General features: G+C 41.1%; 1 protein-coding gene across 1 annotated transcript in view; it reads right to left on the minus strand.

Annotated features, from left to right (window-relative positions):
- The window catches only part of syt1a (synaptotagmin Ia), an 82,517-nt gene extending 63,429 nt beyond the window's left edge, over window positions 1–19,088 (minus strand). The window contains exon 1 of the mRNA XM_035681306.1: window positions 18,880–19,088. The gene's annotated coding sequence lies outside the window, so the exon portion shown is untranslated. The remainder of the gene's footprint in view (window positions 1–18,879) is intronic.
- Between the last annotated feature and the right edge of the window lie 1,702 nt (window positions 19,089–20,790).

The following is a 20,790-nucleotide window of genomic DNA, read 5'->3' on the forward strand; positions in this document are numbered from 1 at the left end:
ATTCTACAATGTAGGACAATATCACTTTTATCAGTTTTATCCCCATTCAGTTCAATGGCATAAGTGGAAAATAGGAATGGAGCGAGCATGATTAGCACAAATTGAATATATGAAATTGCTGCTGATAGTACATTCAGCTCCGACTAGCCATGATTATGGAGATGGATCACCTCCTATATCGAGAAAAAATTCATTTTATTATTACACTATAAGCATTGCAGCTGCAGTATAAAAGCACAGTTCATCCAGCTTTTTCTTTTGCACTCAGTGAACCACAACAGAGAAACTGTCATAATGCCTAATCAGAGACGTCAAACGACCTTTATCTAATCGCGCAAAATGGCACATAAGTGGACTGATTTGTTTCCCCCACTTTCCATCTGCAACGTACAAGTGGATAAGGTAATGAGGGGGCTCAGCAGCAAAATGATTCTATAAAAATAAATGCTCTCTTGGAGGTATTATCTATGAACAAAAGAGTTTCAACTGATGTGAAGTAAGACCGGCCTGGTACAAGCTATCTCTGGTAACGCTGAGGACCATACAATCAGGCAGCGTTGTAGTTGGAGTGGGACCCTCTCCTGCGTGATCATTAGGCAAATGGAGATGCAGCGTCAGAGAGCATGCAGTGTTATTTGCTGTGATTTGTCTTCGTTCCTCAGACATGCTATATCATCTTTACTGCTGTAATCATCTTTAAAATGCTCTATAATCTCCCTAGATGCACATGGAAACCATTTTTTTTACTGCAGTATGAGAGAAAATGTATTAAACAAACCACAGAAAATGTGTGAAATCTTGTTGTTATAACTTCCTGAGATCCGGTAACCTTGAGGAGAAAGAGCACCACAGGATTGAGGTCAGCCTCTCAACTCCAAGACGTTGTCTGCTAAAATTATAGTGGCCATTCTCTATAATGACTGCACTGAGGTAAACAGAATTAATCAAGATTACTGGACAGGATATCTTGAAGGTGGCTCACTGTAGGGAGAGAGAAAGGCTGATACTCAGCATTAGTTGTGAGCTTAGTGCAGCTCAGATAAATAGGTGATTTATAGGAGCCATTAATACTGAGGGGCAGCCCACACATCTCATTACACAAGTTAGATTGTTGAAGTTGGTAATGAATCGGTGTCTCCGTGGTTATGAATGACGGTGTTCAATCATAAGTCCTGTTTTATATGAAACAATGCAAATGATGAAAGTCTTAACAGATAAACTGGAGAGAAAATAAAGAAATATTGCAAAAAGGGCGGCATTGCATCACTCTATGACTTGGCTTAAGACATACTGCTTCAAAATACCCACCCCCATGTTTGATCATGTTTATTGTCTTCAGCCATCTGCAGCTGATAACCCTTGACTGAACAAGCTGTTAGTTATCCCATGAGGGAGTGTGTAGAAATATCTGCACTTGTTGAGAAATTACTTTTCTGTAAGAAGACACTACTGCGGGCGATCCACAAAACAGTTCTGATGGATGCAAGAGGGTGAGAAATACTTAAAAAACTTCGATGTCATAAATTATATCTTGATTTCTTGACAGTAGAAGTAGAAGCAGCTTGTGAGGTGACGTTGCTCCTGAGGCACTGCTGCTCTGTGACTCAGTGCTGTAATAGTTTAGATTGCCACCAGAAAACAGTGACAAAGTAAAACAACAGCAAACTTGTGACCTTGTGCAACTGAATGTGGGAAATAATATGCAGAAGCAAAGCCAAGGGATACATTTTAAAAAGGGAATACCCAATACAGAAATAGCATCACCAGGATTGACACTGTTGCTCCATTCAGCACCAGCTGAATGTGTTCCTGTGACATTTAAGGGAATTAGGTGGTGTTAGGAAAAATGACAACCGCTTTGTCTCTGTTAAAGAGCTTAGCCAAGACACAGATAACAATTTTGTGTAGCTCTTGCATGAGCTTTGAAAACACAAAAGAAAATCTTTGCTTGTCTGGTGGCACTTGAGTGCACCACTTGCCGGGGTGAAAATTTGTGAAGGCGCTGCCATGACTTGGGGCTCATCATTTCCTTCTTGCCTCATTGATGTCAGGTTTACATAAACAGGCTGCAGTAGCTTGGAGTTCTGGGAAATGACATTGGAATAAATACAAATAATCTTTAAAAGGAGTAGATGGCATGGTTTTATTTTTTTTGTTATGACATGATACTAATGTCAAATCGCAGTAGACAGAGCAGGAGTCAATGAAAAATGGGAATTCAATAGTGAAAAAGGCCCTATTAAACTGAATCTGATCTTTGTGTGTAATACTTAATAACTATTCTACTCAAAAAATGTTATTTAATTAACACATATGAGATAATCTGGATTATATAAGCAGAAATTTCTTCAGCAAAAGCTTTCATCTTCAGATATTATAGTCAGCCGCCAAGTTTGATACAAACTCAAATTCCCCTAATTTCTGTCTAATTGGGCTACTCTCAGCATCCTCCAGATGTCTGCTGGTTCCTTCATAAATCTCCTCCTAAATTGGCCTGAGTTTTCTTGTGAATGAGGGTGTGTATGTGCGTGTGTGTGTGTGTGTGTGTGTGTGTGTCTGTATGTGTGTGTGTCTGCACGCGAGGGGGGCCTGTTCTGACCTTCAGCTGTGGGCCAACAGTCCACACTGATCAGGCGAAGGGAAACCAACTGTCAGCCTGACTTCGTCCACTGTCAGGTGTTGACAACCTGCATAAACATCGAGAGAGAAAGCGTGGCTCACCTGAGGGGCAAAAGACAGGAGGAATGATCTGAAGAGTCACTCAGATGAGAAGAAGTTCGACTAGGCTAAATCTGTCATATGAAAGAGAAGGTGAAAACACAAGGACGTTTATGTATATGTTTTGAAGGTTATTTCTCTCATAAGCCTTGCCCCCTGATAACGTTAGTGAAGCGTTGCCATCACTCATATTAAATAAGCTTTGTGTAGTTAGCTTAAGGAAGGCAGGCAGGAAGTAAGTCTTATTGGGGTTGGGCAGGTATGGTAAGCTCTGTGGACTTAAACTAGTATGGGGGCTAACAACGCTACCTGGGTTGCTGGCCATTAGCAGCTAATACCTCTAGTTCAGCGGGCTGACAGTGGTGTGTTTTATGGTGACAGCAAACATGCTCTCTATGGTGAAAAGTAGGCTGAGTGGCTGACGAACATAGTCTCTGCTAGCGCTCAGGAGAAAGACAGAAGCTTCCTGAGTAAAGCGATAAGAGGACTTTGAGTGATGAATGAACACCTATTTTACAGGAAAGGTGTGTGGCTCCTCCTTGATGTGATCTTCAAAAGAAATGATATGGAAGCTTCTGAAGATAACGGCGAGAAAACACTTCCCACGGTAAGTGTTTGCCTGTTAAAAAAAAAAATGTCGGATATGAAACACTATGAATCCAGGGCAGGTTTTTCCAACCTTTTTGATTTGTGACTTTAAAATGAAGAACATGTGGGTTATATGTGTGGGTTGTGTCAATGAGCTGTGAGCAAAAAGTTATTTTTTACCTTCTTGGGTTGTTTTATTTGAATATTTTTAGAGGCCTGAAGAGGTAAACTTATCTAGTTTACAGAATTTGTGTGTCAGAAATAGGTTTCTTGTTTATCATCTTGTGGCTGTGTTTTTCTCTATCATGAATAAACATGATATGATTTTTTTTAAGGAAGACAATGCACTGATCCAGTTTACAACAATAGAGCAACTGTGTGCAAACTGATCTTTATGCAAATCAATTGAATCCACTGTAAAGAGCAAGCCTATTTTGGATGACTGACACAAATATGATTGGTCTATTAGCCTATCAGTCATGCTATTAAGGTCTGCCATTATGAATCAGGCTTGGTGGTTTCTGATTGGACACTAAAGCATGTTGGGCTCATTAGCCTGTATTGCTCTCAACAGATCCGTCCAGACCCAAATCAATGAGCTCCACTTTTTAAAAAGGACTATAACGGTTGCGACCTTTAGAACAAGCGAGGTCAATGTGATGCCAACTCCCCCTTAAATTGCTTGAAACTGATTGTTAAACGAACGCGGTGGCCTCACCTGGTATCAAACAGTTTGGATCCTTGTACCGTTTCACAGCATCAAACATTCTCGCTCACACGCAGCTGCAAACATGAATTATTTATAACGCCAAGTTATAGTGATCTGTAGATAATGTAGTGGGCTTCGGGGCTTTATGTACGTAGCTGCGGAAAATGAATCCTGGCCATCCTATCCTCTACTGTAATTATGCATGCGGACACTAATTTCCCACAAGGGAGAACAGTGTGTGCCTGTCCTATCTCTCCTGCCCCCTTAGTGCTATGACAACACATGGGGGGAAAGTCCATATAGACAAACACACACACACACACACAAACACTAACACAGTAAATCAGAGAGAGTGCTTCCCTCCAGGCATATCTCCGTCAGTACACAGAAAAACTTCATTATGGTGAAACAAATGTGGCCTCAGCAGCGAATCAGCCTCAGTAGAAGGTGCTCTTTTACAAATGCCTGGTCCGTATTAAATTATACAGAAACTGACACTGCTGCTTAGTCCACCAGTGGTTCTGTATGAGCCTCTTGATGTGTCTTGAAAGCCCAGACAGGCTCTAAAAACGTGTTTGCTCTGTAAAATGTGCTTTTGATGGTTCCCTAAGAAACAATGCGCAGCTCACAGAGCAGGTCTGTATTTCCTCAGAAGTGTTTTGCCATGCCTGACATGATCCTATTTTGAATGGTCCTCTGTGGTAATAAGGTCATTTGTCTTGTGCAAAGGAGAAGGGGATCTATAGTTGTCATACTCTGAGCTGGAGATAAATGTGAAAAGCTAAGACTGTGCTAGAGAAGAGAATTTATGCAGTCAACCATTTCCTCTCAGCTGTGATGAGAAAAAAACTCCTCAGTGTCAGGAAGCAAAAAGGATGCAATTAAAACCGCAGAATTGAACGTACATGTTTGCTATTCAGTTCAGTTATTGATCTTCTGGGTAACGACGTGCTTCACAATTTCTGCAAAACTCATATTTTCTCCATGCTCCGTATAGTGTGTTCTCGTCCTGTTTATATTGTCTGTATTGTTTTACTGTCATAACATAACGTTTTTTTTTTTTTGTTTTTGCAAGGGCTTTCTTGAAAAAGATTCTAGGATGCTTTCAAACCTAACCTTTTTAGTTTGCTTCAAAAAGAACTCTGGTGCGTTTGCCCATTTAGTTTGGTTTGTTCAGGCTGTCAAAAGCTTTCAATCCGCCTAAAAACATGAGATTCCAAAGTGATTTGTTTGTGGTGTGAAAGTAAAACAGACCAACCCCAGGATTTGGTAATAGTAGGTATGGGATTTTTGCTTAAAAAGCTAAACTGCTATTAAAAAAGTGATCTGTATTAGCAGTGTATATGTTTATGTTAATTATCTTGTAACAAATAAGTGAAGGAATTCCCCCCGATCAATCAGAAAGTGAACATTGATGCAGTGAGCTATCGTCCAGGTCTGTGCATTTTAGCACTTCCTCGTCTTGTTTCTACATGGTCTTAATTATTCAAAAACTAGGTTGTGTTGGAGTCTCTACTAATTATGCTCATAACTGCTCGTTATTTTCCTGACCTCTTTGAGTCCACAGAACATATTATTACAAATAATAAGCAACAAAGTGCATGAATTTTAGGTAGTTAGTCTATAGAATTTAATTTCCCAATCCCAAACCCGATGAGTTACTCGTCAGTCTGTATGACCTCATGTTTACAGCTCCTGTTTTTTTTGTGTGTGAAAAGTCAGCGTGTACACAAACTGCACCTGAACTGAAAGTCTACCATGTATCATTATTTTCCTTGCTTCAAAACAACTGAACCAATCAACAGGTGTATCTCAACAGAACTTTCAACCACTTAAATAACAGGAAAGAAAAAGAAGAAAGAAAATTGGCGATCTGTGAATTACAGAAATACATGCTTTCCAAATAAAACCACACAAAACCACAAATGGCTTTGTGTGCCTCTTTTTCCTCCACAATGTGAAAGGCATATAATAATGCTCTTTTTTACTCTTGCTCCTCTTCCTCTAATACCAAAGTCCACATGTTAAAAACAAAATGGATTGTTCGGCACGGCTGCTAATACCTCCTCCATCATTCCTGTTTAGTAAATGGCTTAGCTCCCCTTCCATTATGCTACAGCTTTTGTGGTCTACCTTGCTGCCGTAGTTATGAATAGACTCATCGAGGTCCGACCCTGCCGGCTGGCTCAGGCTACAAAGCATTTCTTCACCCGGCTGTTTATCGTCACACAGTCAAATTCCTTACTGCGTTTTCATGTTATAATTTTCTTGGATCAGGAAGGAATGAGTGTTTTCACAGCTATAGTGGGAATCCGATTATCATACAGGGATCACAGTCGTCATGGAAACCAAGGATGGTGCATGGTGTTAAGCCATCCCTTACACATCCTAGAACATTGGGAATTAGTGTGAAAATTCAGCTCCCTTAAAATAAAGATGTGACAAATTCCCTCTTTCGTATTAGGCACATTCTCCAACGACTGACCACTGTTTTTATAGCCTGCGTGTGTGGTAGAAATACAACCTGTGCTTTTTAGAAACATTACTTTGTCACATGCTCTCTCCAAATGCATGCATACCTTGCCACAAAACATAAAAACATCCCATTTTCAAAGGTACAGTGAATACGGATACACCAAGGATTAATCCACACTCTAATGGGATGACATTTTTTTGTGATTTGGTGCAGCTTTACAGTTAATGACATCGTATTAAACTGATGGGGCTGTCTTTTATCTACAGGATTTTTAAGAGCAAATCATGTAGGCTTCAAATGGGCCCAGTAATTGGAACTGTAAATAATCACACACCTCCCGTAAAATGCTATAAAAAATATGGAGGTGCAAGTGACAGCTTACCAAACATTTTCGTATCATTTTTTGGGGTATATTAATGTCTCTGGAACAATTGGGAAAGAACAGGCTGTAACAGCTGTTGCAGTGAGGACATACTGGAGGACAGATTCCAAACAGATTAATGTTAGGTTACCTTTTTTAAGCTCTTGTCAGTAATTGAAGCCACATGTTTCTTAATAAACAAAACAGACTAAATCTGCTTACAACTGAGCAGATTTTGGCCAAATTAGAGAAAATATGGACAGCTGCATACACAGCATGGCTGTGTGCAGAAAAGCATTTCTTTTCCCCAAAATTTATATTTGTTCTTGCCTCATCAAGGATGACTAATGACTTAAGAATACAGAAACTGCGGAGCTGGGTGATAATTCAGTATTGTTTCTGGACTGTCACTGGTATTGCATCTTTATTATTCCATCTTTTTTCATTTGTATGTCCGGTGTAGAGCTGAACAATGAATCCATTAATCCTCAAATGTGAATATTTAATGTTTTTTTTTGATAGATTTCTTTGGGTTTTGGTTAGTTTGACCTTGGGTACTGGAAAATAGTGATGGCTATTTTTCACTACTTTCCTAAATTTTCTGACTAAGCATGAATAAATTAAACCAGAAAATGATCTGCAGATCAATCCATAATGGAGTAATTATTAGTTGCAGCCCTATTGTAGCTGGATGTAAACCATGTGCACAGCAGTAATTCTTGTATGTATTCCATATTTGTATTCATGTTGTGATATTAGGTTTAACAATATTGCCAAGAGATGGAAAACTGCGAGAGAAATCGCTACTTCAAATGTCAGAAATGTGTACATTTTCAAAAACAGGGCATCTGCAAACATCAGAGGTTTAGTGCAAATCTCATCTGAGTAAGCAGTGAAAGAAAATGAAACATAATGGCACAATATGATCAGTGTATATTGTTTAAGCAGGCCTTGAAAGTCTGTCTCATTATCCTCAATGAGGCGAGTGAAGGCTGGACTCCAGTTCCTGTGAGGGACAGGAAGGGCGAGCGCAGGTGGAGGGGAGAGTCATCCAGAGAGATGGAAACAATGCTGTGAAGTGGAGATAAATGAAGCCAGAGTGTCTTGGCCACACCAGGAGAGGACAGCCATCTGCGAGCGCATGCTGAAAAAAGCTTATCTTATTACCGCCCCTCCTGAGGAGTGAAAACTTTGTTTCCCACCTCTCTGTCTCTTTGTCTTCTTCCTGTCACACGTCTTTTCAATCACATCTATTCCTCTTTTCTCCCCTTCTGTCCTGCATTTCCTTGACAATCCAGTTAATAAATGTGGATGGGTATCCTGTTTGTTACTGTCTCAATATATTCCTGGTTCATAAATTGAAATTAAAACAGACTGTGCCTGAAAATGACCTAGTTTAGATTTCCACACTGTATTGTCAGAATTTAAAATTGTCACCAGCGTTAAAAAAAACATCAATCAAGGTCACAACCATCCATTATTGCCCTTAGATCCATCAGCAGTGAGCAGGGGCAGACACTGGTAAAGCGTACACAACACTGGCAGAGATAATCACCACACAACAATCAAACCATGAGGCATTTAATCATTAGAGGGACAGCGAATGTCCAGGTCATTCATTCAGTGCAGTCTGATACTGTGCCATGTGGTGTGGAAACGCAACGCATGGTCGACCCTGAACCCTCAACCCCACCCGCCTGCACAGCGCTGCCTTGGGGCCACAAGCAGCTCCCAACTCACTCTGGTAAACACAACAACGCACAATATGCCTGCGCACACAACAAAAGACATGACTCCGAGCGCTGTCACCACTCATCATGCTGACACAAAAGAGGATGCAGCTCAGATACTGTGTGAGCGGTATAATAATGTGCACACAGACATGATATGAGGATATTTTCTGGATGCTCGGGGACAAACACATAGGCCCAGTTGAATGGGATCAATGCAGGAATCAATACAAGGGTGGCCTGGTGAGCATTGAAAGCACAGAGGAGCCAGGCTTTTTAAGAGCCTAATGACCTGATGAGGAAGGTCCTTGACCAGCAGAAGTGACCGACTGCGTGGCCTCGTAAAGGAGCCAGTCGCAGGGAGAGATAAATCTCTGAGAATCACACAGCGGCTATCATTTTGCGTTTCAGTGTAGGCGTGTGATGCTGAGCAGTTTGCTGCCATTTTGAGCAACATTTCTTGTAGAGACACAGTAAAAACAGAAATGTGTGGATATGTATATGAACTTGCTAGCACCACACATTGCGCTCTAAAGCTAGATTCCCTTCTTAGTGCCAGTCAAGCTTACTAGAGCGTGATGCGGGCAGGATTGATTGATGGACTAAAGGGGAGAAGGCAGGTGGGGTGAGAGACGTGCGCAGGAGAGAACCTGAGGTTAGACACTGTCACTGATCTGACTGGTGCATTCAGGGAAAAAAAGTGCCTCGTGGGCGTAATTCAGCCAACTAAAAGCTCTTAAACCTTCAGCAGTGGCACAACTAACACTTTCCTGCTCCCATCCAGATGGAGGAAACACGGAAAGAATAACGTGACTGACATCACATTTTGTTTCCAATTATAGAGCTGTTGTAAACACCTCCATTTTTTTCTCGTGAGTGCCTGCGTTGTATTAATTTTTGCCTGTGTCACTTATGACACACACATATTTTCACTCACTGTTCGCAAAACAAATTTGAAGAATGTAATTACATGTAAATCAGTATGCGGTTCCTTGTAGCAATTTCCATCTGACTGACACCTTTTAGACATTGGACATAACAATTTGTGCTATAGTGATAAAAGACAATCAATTAAAAAAAACTGATCAGAGATAAGCAACAGAGTGACTTCTGAATACTACCTATGATAGTACAATAATCGTAAAGGATAAGGATGGCAGTATATATGTTTCTTACTGTCAACAAATCCCATAAAAAGACCAAAACCAACAATACTTACCTACCCTCAGCCTCAAACCATCTATTCTCCAGACAATGTATGTCTTTCAAAACCAGTCATAAACATATACTTTCATTTTTAACAAAGGCTCAGTTTCCTATACTGGCTGGCCACTGTAGTTTTTACTCAAATAGGAGTAAATGTTATTTATTGGGGACTATTTTCAGCCATGGATTAACACACATTTGGTGCTCTAGTGAGAATTTCTGGCAGCAGGAAGGTCTATGTGGGATCCAAATAAACTATGGTGCCCGTGTTAATTGTGATGAAGGAACAGTGTGGCTCACTGATGTGTTTTTAATAGTTGTTAGACAAAAAACAGAGATACTGTATGTGGCACAGACGTATAAGCTACATCAGCTTGCTAGTAGGATCAGCAGTGTTGGTATTGGCCTTTTTTATAGGTTATTAATACGTTTAATACTGGACTTAGTCTTTGATATGTGAGCACAAGTGACTGAGCAATGTTAAGCCAGCAATGCAACTAAGATTCTTATTATTGATTAATATGTCAGTTATTTTCTTGATAAAGTGGTTAATCTTTCAGTCTATTGAATGTCATAAAATAGCAACAAATTCACATCACAATCTCCTAGAGCTCAAGGTGACATCTTCAAATGGTTTGTTTTGTATGACCAAAAAGCCAAAACAGAAATATATTCAATTTAAAATGATATAAACAGATTCATTTTGTGTTTTTAGGATTTTTGTTTCAGCACTAAATGAAATCCTGAGACGAGATGAGTGTATGCTCATTTCATGAATGTAAAGAATAATCAGGATCCATGTATCAAAGTGTTATATACAAAAGCACTAAATAAAGATGGAACAATCAGCACAGTGCATGAATGAACAGAAAGGTTCCTGCTTTTAAATGCATGATGCAACAAAATGTAAAATAGCATTTTGCAGCTGCAGACAGTAAACAACTTATTAGTGAGATTTACCCTCTAAAAGTAGTACAACAGGTTATCTTGGCCCCTGCACTCATTCAAGACATTCTACTCCCAAGGGTGAACTCTGACCATGTAGCGAGTACTGGTGGAAACGGTAAATTAGCACAGAGTATTCAGTGAATGTCAAACTCAAGCCACCATAATCCAGCAGCTCGTTCGCTGCGTGAACTGCGCTTTCTCTGTGCATCCTGGGTAATTTGTTTCTCCTGGGGGTTTATCATATCAGGAGCCAGAGAGGTTATTTATACTGACAGTTATGGCACAGAAAGGGAAAGAGACTGAGGGCTGGGTTTGGTGAAAAGACGAAGAGGAGGATAAAAAGACTTGTTGTGGAGGATATGTTACTAAAAGATTGGGAACATAATTGTAATTCCACAAGTTGTGTTGTTCTGAAACAGTGACCTGGTTAACATAGGCTTTCTCAACTTATTTTAACTTTACTTTCCTTTTACAAGAAAGCAGCCCTGGGAGAGATGATAGAGGCTGCTTAACATGACATGTCACTGGTTTTCACGCCATGGTGGTCTCAGGTAATAGACTCAAATGTGGGTGGAAAGGGTGGATTTTGTTCATTTGGCTTCAAATTTTCAGGAACAACGCGTCCCCCCCCCCAAAAAAAAAAACCTCAGTAACACCTTTTGGCGGTGGGTGAAGGTGACGACTGATGAATAATGTATGAGCTCAATGTGCTGCCATTAATCACAGTGATCTCACACATCGCTATATCCCCTCTCCGCACCACAACATGCTCACATACCTCCACCTGTCTCCTCTGATCTGAGAACAGGTGAAGTGGAGACATTAGAGAGCAAAAGATAAAGAAATGGAGAAACTAAGCATTATCGTACTGCCTAAGCATTTCACATTCATTTCTCTGCTCACTTCATCCTGGCTTACTAAGATTCATCACAATGTGCGTGTGTTTTGGCGGAACTGGGGTGTGCACTCTCCCAGAGGAAATGCAAAGGCACTGATTGCATTTTACCAGGCTTTTCAAACCTGGCTTTTGTGCAAGTGCTCACTAAATGAATGCAGGGGAAAGGTGGATTTACACTCACACAGGAGCCCTTTGGACGTCCCCCTTGCCTCTCTGAACTTCTTCTCTCCACTCTGCGGGAAGAGGAAGAAACTTGGAAAGCTCTGAAATGAATCCGGAACGCTGCTTTTTTCTCCCTCAGCTTTGCAATCATGAATACAGCGTTCATTTGTGTGGGTGTGCATTCATGTCTGTGCGAAGCGACTGTAAGCCCTTTGAGACACATCTGTAATGGGATCTGTTTCACCCATAGTGAACCTACTCGATGGGTTAGCTGATAATATACTCCCAAGTGGACATCTAAGATCAGTGATTACCCTCCATTTACCGCAGCCTGCTCTCCTTCAGGGCATGTCGATGCATCAAAGGACAGGGTTTGGAGAAAATGCCTGATTTGAAGATAACCTCCTGGCTTTTTCCTTTCTGTGACAGCCTTTTAACATGATAGATCCTTTAATTGCAGTAAACCGGGATTGACTGGAAGCTTACAGAAAGAAGGTGACACCAGAGACCCTGGTAAATAGGGAAAAAGGAAATCCAATTTTTGCCGAAACTCCTGCAGTATGAGCACACAAGTGTTTTGTTCTTGTTGTTTCATTGAATGGCTCTGTGAAAAAACAAAGACTTTGATCAACTGTAACCAACAGAAAAGAAGGTGGGATAAGACTAAAATAGGTTTTCAGTCATCATGAAGGAAGGTCAGTTAACAGATGTGTAATGCATGTGGTAAGAGTAGCCTTTCAAGTTGGACATGGTCTACACATGGCATCTGAATTTTGCCTGCCACATTCTATATGACACTTGAGTATATTGTCATAAATTTCCTATTTTTCGAAAAGTACAGGTTAACAAAATACCCTAAATTAAACAAATGTAACATTTTGATCGTTGGATCCTTGAAATGAATTTATTAGGATTTAATACATTGTTTGACTTATAAATCTAACATATCAATGCACATGTTTATGTAACTTTCTATAGTGCTAGTAGTCTGTAAAAGTCCTACATAGTGCTATTTAGTCCAGTCCAGTTTGACCCAAAGCAAGTGACTAGATCATTTATGACCGGAGATAAAATACAGTACAGCAGTATCAATATTTTCTGAGAGTGATGATGACACAGTTCCAAAAATAGATATTTTCTCCTATGTTTTTTCCCCTTTCCATTAGCCTTACTTCACATTCTGTCAAACACAAAACAAGGCTTTGCTTGGTGCTCCAACTGCTCAAAACCAGTAGGTTGTTGCTATGCAACAATTAAATAAGTTTGAGGTGTGCTACTCTTCAGTTTCCTTTTACCTCTCAGTAACTTGTGCACTGAGTGCTGAAAAGAAATGGCACCTTCTTGGTGCTGTCAGCTTTGCCCCCGTCCCTCTCTGTAAATAGAGGTCCCTGGTGAATATGCAGCCTTCTGTGGAGTCATAGATGTAGTGATAAAAAGTACCTCTTCTTTTCCGCTCAGATCGCAGCAGACAGCACACTGATTTACACAGTGCAGTGACAAGGACGACAGCTGCAGCGTACTGAGATGGAAAATATATCCTCGCTCCAGCCCCATCACCACCCTCCTTCCCTCATGCCTTTCTTCACTTTAAGCCCAATTCACATCAACCCTCTCTTCATGTGCCCCACCTCCTGCCATCAATGCTTCTGTTGCCCGACATCAGGGCTCCTCTGCTAGAAGGAGGGTTTATTGATGGGATGTGGACTTGAAGAGGAGCCGACTACCTTACAGAGGTGGTAGTCGCCCCTGTGGTCAGGTCGGGAGGGAAAAACCATGTGCGAACTCTCTCCAGCCCTGCCTGTTTGACACAAAAAAATTAACTTGCAGTGGCCGGCAGTCTGAATGCTGTCTCACCTGCCATACATGTCTGTTCTGACACTGGGAAAGTCCCCAGTTTATTAGCTCTGGTGAACACACAGCCTGCAGAGACAAGGACATCTCAGAGGAGGGAGAAAAATGACCACACCTTAGTTTTATGGCGTTGACAGTTGACCAGGAAAAGGAAGCCAGGCAGGACAAAGGGGAGGAGACTGAATGGATGGATGCCTCCCGGTTCATGACAGCGTTGAGCCGAACAAACACAGCTGCACATGTATTCGCCTTTTCTGGACCGTGTTATTAACACACCAGTGGAAAACACTTAACTCATGCCTATTCAATTATGCTAATGCATACATATACAAATGACCCTGGTTAGTTATTAGCCATCTCAATTAGGGGACATGTGTATGGGGGTTAAGCAGAGAGAGGGAGAGGAAGAGAGAGACAGAGAGAGAGAGAGAGAGAGAGAGTGACGGGTGGTTTGCTGTCCACTGGTGATAACAGAAGCCTTAGGGCAAGACTTGTGCATCTTTTATTGTTTCTGTCGGGATGTGTAGGTGGGGAAGATCCTTTGTACTTGAAGGACATGCAGCGAGGCACAAAATCAATGTCAAGCTGAGCTCATGTATGCATATGTGTGTGGACGTGTGTGCGTAAATGCATGAACAGAAGTGGCTCTTATCTTTCTGGCTTCTCTTAGTGTATCAGTGCAGTGACGAGGCTCTGAGAACCCTCTTTCCTGTGAACTCCATTGCCAAAGATCAGAGATCAGACTACAGTAAGCTTTCATCTAACAGCCCTTACAGAAATAACTCATTTTCACATCTGATTTTTCACCCTCTGACTGTGTTCACAGTTATCACACAGAAGATTTAAAACACGTCTAATTAATTCATAAGAGCGGGTGATTTGCAACCAGCTACAGAACACACGCCCCAGTTATTTTAAAAATGTAATGTATCGATCAGTGTTCTTAACTTCAGATTATACAATAAATCTGAATCTGGCGTTTTAAAATGCTATGCACGTTAAAATCAATAAAATGGATCGTCAAAGCCATAACTGACTCATACATCACATTTATTACAGCCAAAGCAGATTAATCACAATGATTTGCAGTGTGAAATGAAGCATGTTGCTATGGGAGAGAGTGTTCGTCTTGGTTATAATGCTGAGCAGGTCAAAGCTAAACTGGAAAAAAAAAAGAAGCTTGGAGTCAAGATTTGTGGTCGTGATCTTTGCAAGAAGGGAACTAATACACAAGTCTGCATTTGGTGTCTTTAAGCAACAACAACTGCTGAATCTACAGTTAGGATTGTAGAGCTAAATGGGTTGTTTTTTACTATACTATACTGTAAACTGTAGTAGTTCCCCTTTTTACTGGCTATAGCTGTTTTAAGGATAAATTGCAACTCTTGTCTACTTTTGCGAAGTTATTATTGTCGCTCCTCACTTTCCCTGCTGTGTTTCCTTTCGGGAGTGACAATATCAGAGCTTAGATGCCAATGCTGTACATATTCTATATTCACATAACAATCCATTCCACATGACTGACTGAAATAAATATTCACCAAGTTGATTTCCTACACACTACCAGTATAACAGCTACAGAAAGAGCATGGATAGTGTAAATCAGAACTTAAAAGTTTATATTCACAGGTATATTCAGGAATTTGTTAAACAGTTCTTGAGATAAAAGGACAACATGGTGCCGTGACACTTTTTACCTTGTCTGGTTTCGCAAAAAAGGTGTACAGTTTGTGTGTTTATATTATTATATAAACTATATGATAATATATCTAATATATCTAGACACTGAATGCCTGTCTCTGTCTTGAACACAAGAGACAACAATGAACATCAGTCCAGGACTTTATTGTTCTGTCCCTGATAAAGTCTGATATGTTGTATTTCTATATGAGAATGGTGTCAATAAACCAAACTGAACAAAAAAAGCTCAGCAACCTCTTTGTAGATGTAGCAATGAAGTCTTGGTTGCGTGGCTTTCAGTCTGCCATATCTTCATTGACTATCTTTCATAAACTCTGCTTGAGTATTAAAAGGACATCAATCTACAGAGCTATATGGAAAGTGCGTCACAAATATCCCTGACAGCAAGCCAACAAAGATTTAATGCTCCAGTGAACTACATGCACTGTGGCAAAGAAGCACATATCCTGTTTGTAAGCTTTGCATATTTGGCAACTGTAATTATTTATACAGGCTACCTGGTTAAGTACTGAGCACTGTCGCCCGTGAACAGTCAGTGTTGGTTCGTAAACACAAAGAGATTAAAGCTGGTGAATATTCTGCCATGCCCGTTCCTCAGCTACAGAGCCTACTGCAACCAGAATGTAAAATCTGTCACTCCCCACAGTATATTATCTAATCCCTTTTTGAATCATCTTTACAAACAAGGCAATATCCTCCATCATTTCCCTGCTTTTGACACTGTGAGCGTCTCATTATTTAGCTGTCATTCCTGAATTCTCCATGTCTGTCTGATCATTGACTGTATAGACTGCTGGAGCTGTCCACAAGAGGTGGTGCTGAAATTTCACCCTCCTCTGCTTGTTGCCACCTCTTTCCCTCTGTACAGGAGCGCTGTCCATGGTTCTGAATCAGTGCTGCATGACCTGAGCACAAAGGCTCTTCCCACAAAGGAAAAAAAAAAAATCAGATTTTGCTGGCTGGGTGACCGGGTGGAGTAGCTTGGACCTTGTCTCAGCCGGGTCTGTCTGTAAGAGGCAAACAAGCCAGAGTCTCAGCAGGCAGGGAGCTACACGCCCTGTTTGCTTCAGAGCTGTCACATGTGACAGCGTCATCTACAAAGTGATGGGGGGGCTGGAGGCCTGAATACATCCCTTAGATGGATACAGAACATGACTGTGGATGGGGCTAGATAGAATATCGCCTCACTGGAGAAGCGTGATCTCCGTAATACTTGTTTGGCTCAGATACGTGAACGTCTGAGGCAGCCAGTTTGTGACACAAAAGAGACGGCAGCAGATGGGAGCAGCATTTCCTGATCTTTCTGCCCTAACTTCATGCCTGTGTTTTAACATTCAGACCGAACACATTGTGAATGTGCATCCAGTTGGATCCTGTGTGAAAAGAACGGCTGATCCCTGCTCATGAGAGGCCAACCCCTCTCGGTCCTGTCTTTCCCCGGAGTAGAAAAGCCGGCCAATCAGAGTGGATGAGGCAATGAGTCACGGAGAGAGAGCGGACTGCATCCAGTGGACCGAAAGAAGCTGCCTGCCGCTCAGGGCAGGAAAGCTGTAACATCCATGGATGGGGTGATCCGGTCAGAACTCTTGCACACACAAACACCCACATACAGGAAAAAGGTGTAGATTCACAAATATATTGTGTTTTGGCAAAAAAAAAATAACAGATTTAATTTCAAAAGTCTAATTTTCATCTCCTCCATCACACTTTTATGTCCTTCACTTCCTCTTTTATAAGATTCATGAGACAAGTCATTACTCTTAAATGTTGCCACCCCTTAATAACAAACCCACTGCAAGGTTGTGTGAAGGTCAGCCTGTTGCCTAGAGCCAAACTCAACTCAGGCTGAGCTGTGTTTAAGCTTCATAATGGTACAGTACAGTACGTGTCACTCAAAGCTTTATAGCCCTTAAATAAACAAAAACAGTGTGAATGAGCCGTATGAATGAGTGCTAGAGACGCTCATTAACTATTGATGCAATGGGAGATCTCACAGCTGGATACACATCACACACCATGGACACACACGCAACAAACAGTTCACATGACAATGCCATTGAACACAATATTTTACAAGAAAGGGATTCAATTGTTCTCAAAGGGAATGAATCATATTAAATAGCTTCCATAAATGACTCACACATAAATCTAATGGTAACAATGGCATGAATAAGATTGTTCAGGTCCACTATTGGACGTACTAATCCATTTTCCAAGGAGCTACAAAGGTGTAGTGGATGTGAATAGGATTTGTTGGACCCTGTAGGAGAATAAAGAATTCGAGGTGGTGGAAAAATGAAGTCAAAATGGAACTGAAATCCAACTGAATTAGTTTTGCGTTTGAAAAGACTGGAACTGCGTGTTGGCTTTCATGGCTTGTTCCAGCATGAGACAATGGAATCAAATGGATGGGGGCTATTTGAAGCCCCACAATCTACCAACCTTCACCTCTTTCATGTTTCTAAATGAGAGAAGAAAAAAAATGAAAAGCGCAAATGTCATTAAGAACAGAGTAGCTTTGTTCAGCCTCTGGCCCTCTAGACTGTCTTTGTTTAATAGTCTACTGTACGTCAGCATGCATGAATGGAGGGAGGGATGGAAAAGGAAGAGAGATCGACTTCATTTCAGCTGAATCTGGGATAATGACGACAGAGAGAGCGAGATAAGGAACGACAAAGGGGAAATGACAAACATCAAGGAAGGCAGTGCAGTGATTCGATTACAATATAACTTCTCATTATATGACAAACAAAGCAAGCCCTGGGTTAGGAAGCCATCGTATACTACTATAGATACAACTGCTGTATATATATATGTATATATATATATATATATATGTAACTGTCTTCTCTCACTATACTGCTCTATACAGCCTGGGGACAAAACCCTCCGTAGAAGTCTGCTTATCCGTGCCTGTCACTAATGCCATGGATCCTATCAGCTGTAGAGCCACATCCATCCAGGTCCCGTGCACAAATCGGACTGCTCACAAACTAATATTCTAACCGGTTTTCAAGGACCTACGAAACATGAGTCACACAGATACTTCAGATTATATGTAGAAATGTCAACTCTGCTATCTAGTGATAGTATTTGACGCTATGTTTTAGGGTAAAAGGAACAGTTGCAAAACAAGAATGTGAGAAGTCTTTCCAGTTCCCCCAAAATTGATCTGATCTTGGAATTTTTACCCCCCCCCCTCTGAGTAATCCCTGTCATTGTAAATCTGACATCCCCTGACATATGTCATCTTGCATGAGCTGCTGTCAAAAAGACACCTCCTCCTTATCTTCCTCCTCTTCCTCTACACGACTTGACTCTTTCAATCACAATCACTGTACAGTTGTCCAGCGAGCCACGTTTGTGCACATGCTCGCACACACACACGTGCACAAATACAGCATGTTCTCTCTATTTCAAACAGGCATGACATTCTCAGAGCAGCAACACAAACAACAAAAGCTCTCTTGCCTGTCTGACTGTATAAACATGCTATCACCATCAACATACATACATACAGTCCTCTCTTACCTGGCAGCACGCTGTCTTCCCTGGGTCCTCTTAACAATCCCAGGAGGGGGTTTAGACAAGTTCTGCTTTTCGCTGAGGGAGCTTGATGTGGCACTTAAAGAAGAAAAAAAAAGAAAGAACAAAGGCTCAAAAAGAAATGTCCCCCCCTTTTTTTTCACACGACGGCTCAAGAAGCACTCACGATCACACACTCGAACACCCAGTCAACAGCTCCGGCAAGCGAACAGCTCGCTATTCCTTCCTCTCTCTCTCTCCCTCCCTGCCTCTCTCTCTCTCTCTCTCTGTCCGTGACACTCGCCTCCTCTCTTCCCGCCCACCTACTCCAGCCCCCTCCCCCAGCTTCTCTCTTTCTCTATCTCTCCCTCGCTTGCTCTTCGTCTGTCAGACAAAATGCACACATCCCCTCTATCTCTCAGCTCACTTTTTTCTGTCATTTTCTCCACCCACTCACACTTTCTGCTCCATGAAAACAAATACCAATTGAAGGTACTATTAGGTGTGCATTTTCACACACCAACAATAAACGTATTCTTTTATTGTGGAGCATTCAGCCAATATTTTCTACTAGAATAAGACAAAGTACTTGTAAAAAGCCTAATAACATCACATGGTGTGATTAATGAATAATGGTAATGAGGCATTTATACTGTATATGATTACAGATGTGACTCCCCTTTTAAAGCTATAACTGCTGGTCATTTTCTCTTATTCTTCTTTATTCCCTCTTCTCCATCCCCTCTCTCCATATTCCTGTCTCTTCTCGGGTCCCGCCGGTGTATTTGATGCTGCTCACGTGCCATTCTTCAGACAGCATGTCAAGGGCATTCCCAGAGTAAGTGTATGCTAATGTTCTGACTCAAGGAGCTGCCTGGCGTCCCCTCGACTCTCAGCTCGACCAGATGTGGCACTCGGATCTCCCAGGGAGGGGGCAGCAGATGCGAAGGCAAAGAAGGACCAGCAGCAAAAATCTGCCAAGCAGTCGAGTCTCATCTGACCACTCAAATGGACACGGCGAGGCCAATGGCACCTGACTTGATGGAGGTGTGGATGTTTAATGGTGCTTTATTGGCATGAAATGTAGAAGTACTTAAGCCTACTGCCAGCATCAGTTTTCAGCCAAGAGAAGGTGATGATGAACCACAACAGCCAGCCCTTTGTTACATCTAATAACTGCCAAAAGATGATAAGTATGGAAAGTAAATATTATCTACATGTTTAGATGTAAAGTACATCATTTATTAATCGGCTTACTCATTAACTCAACTGCAGCAGCTGCACATTACATCCACCGCCATTACCTAGCACAGAAAAGGGCAACATGTATCCAGAGAAGAGAAAAAGTTATATTACTGGAAAACAGTTTGCAGAAAAAAAGATTCCAGGCAGGCTACAGACTGAGTACCATTTCAAATTTAACAAAATAAGCTACATTTCTCAAACTTTAAATGCTGTATAACCATGACAAGAACTTTGCCAAACTAAAATTGATTAAATTGTTTAAGATTTTGATTTCAATCTATCAGAACTATCAGACCAAAGTCAACGAGATTACAAATCTACATTCTTCACCATTCACCGACATATTTTGGTCTTTTCCCTTGTTTTCCTGGCAGGATCATCCATGTGATCAACAGCATACCTTTGAGGCAATATTATTCATGCTATTTTCTGGGTAGAATGTTTTGGAGTTATACTTATTTATAATGTTTAGTTTGTGATCAAATAAGTGTTTAAGTGAGAATGTCACAGTTTTAAAGGTACAGTTTTACTCAAGAACACATCTGACATGATCCATGGAAGGTGGTGAAATCAAACCTGAGACTGCTGAGTTACAATATAGTCCATTAGGCTATGTGGCCTCTAACACTAGACCTCAGCCATGAAAACAAACAAAAATTGGAATTTATGAGT

This window comes from Morone saxatilis, unplaced genomic scaffold (genome assembly GCF_004916995.1).
Source record: "Morone saxatilis isolate NCDOM2014 unplaced genomic scaffold, NCSU_SB_2.0 Contig10, whole genome shotgun sequence".
NCBI classification, from domain to species: Eukaryota; Metazoa; Chordata; class Actinopteri; family Moronidae; genus Morone; species Morone saxatilis.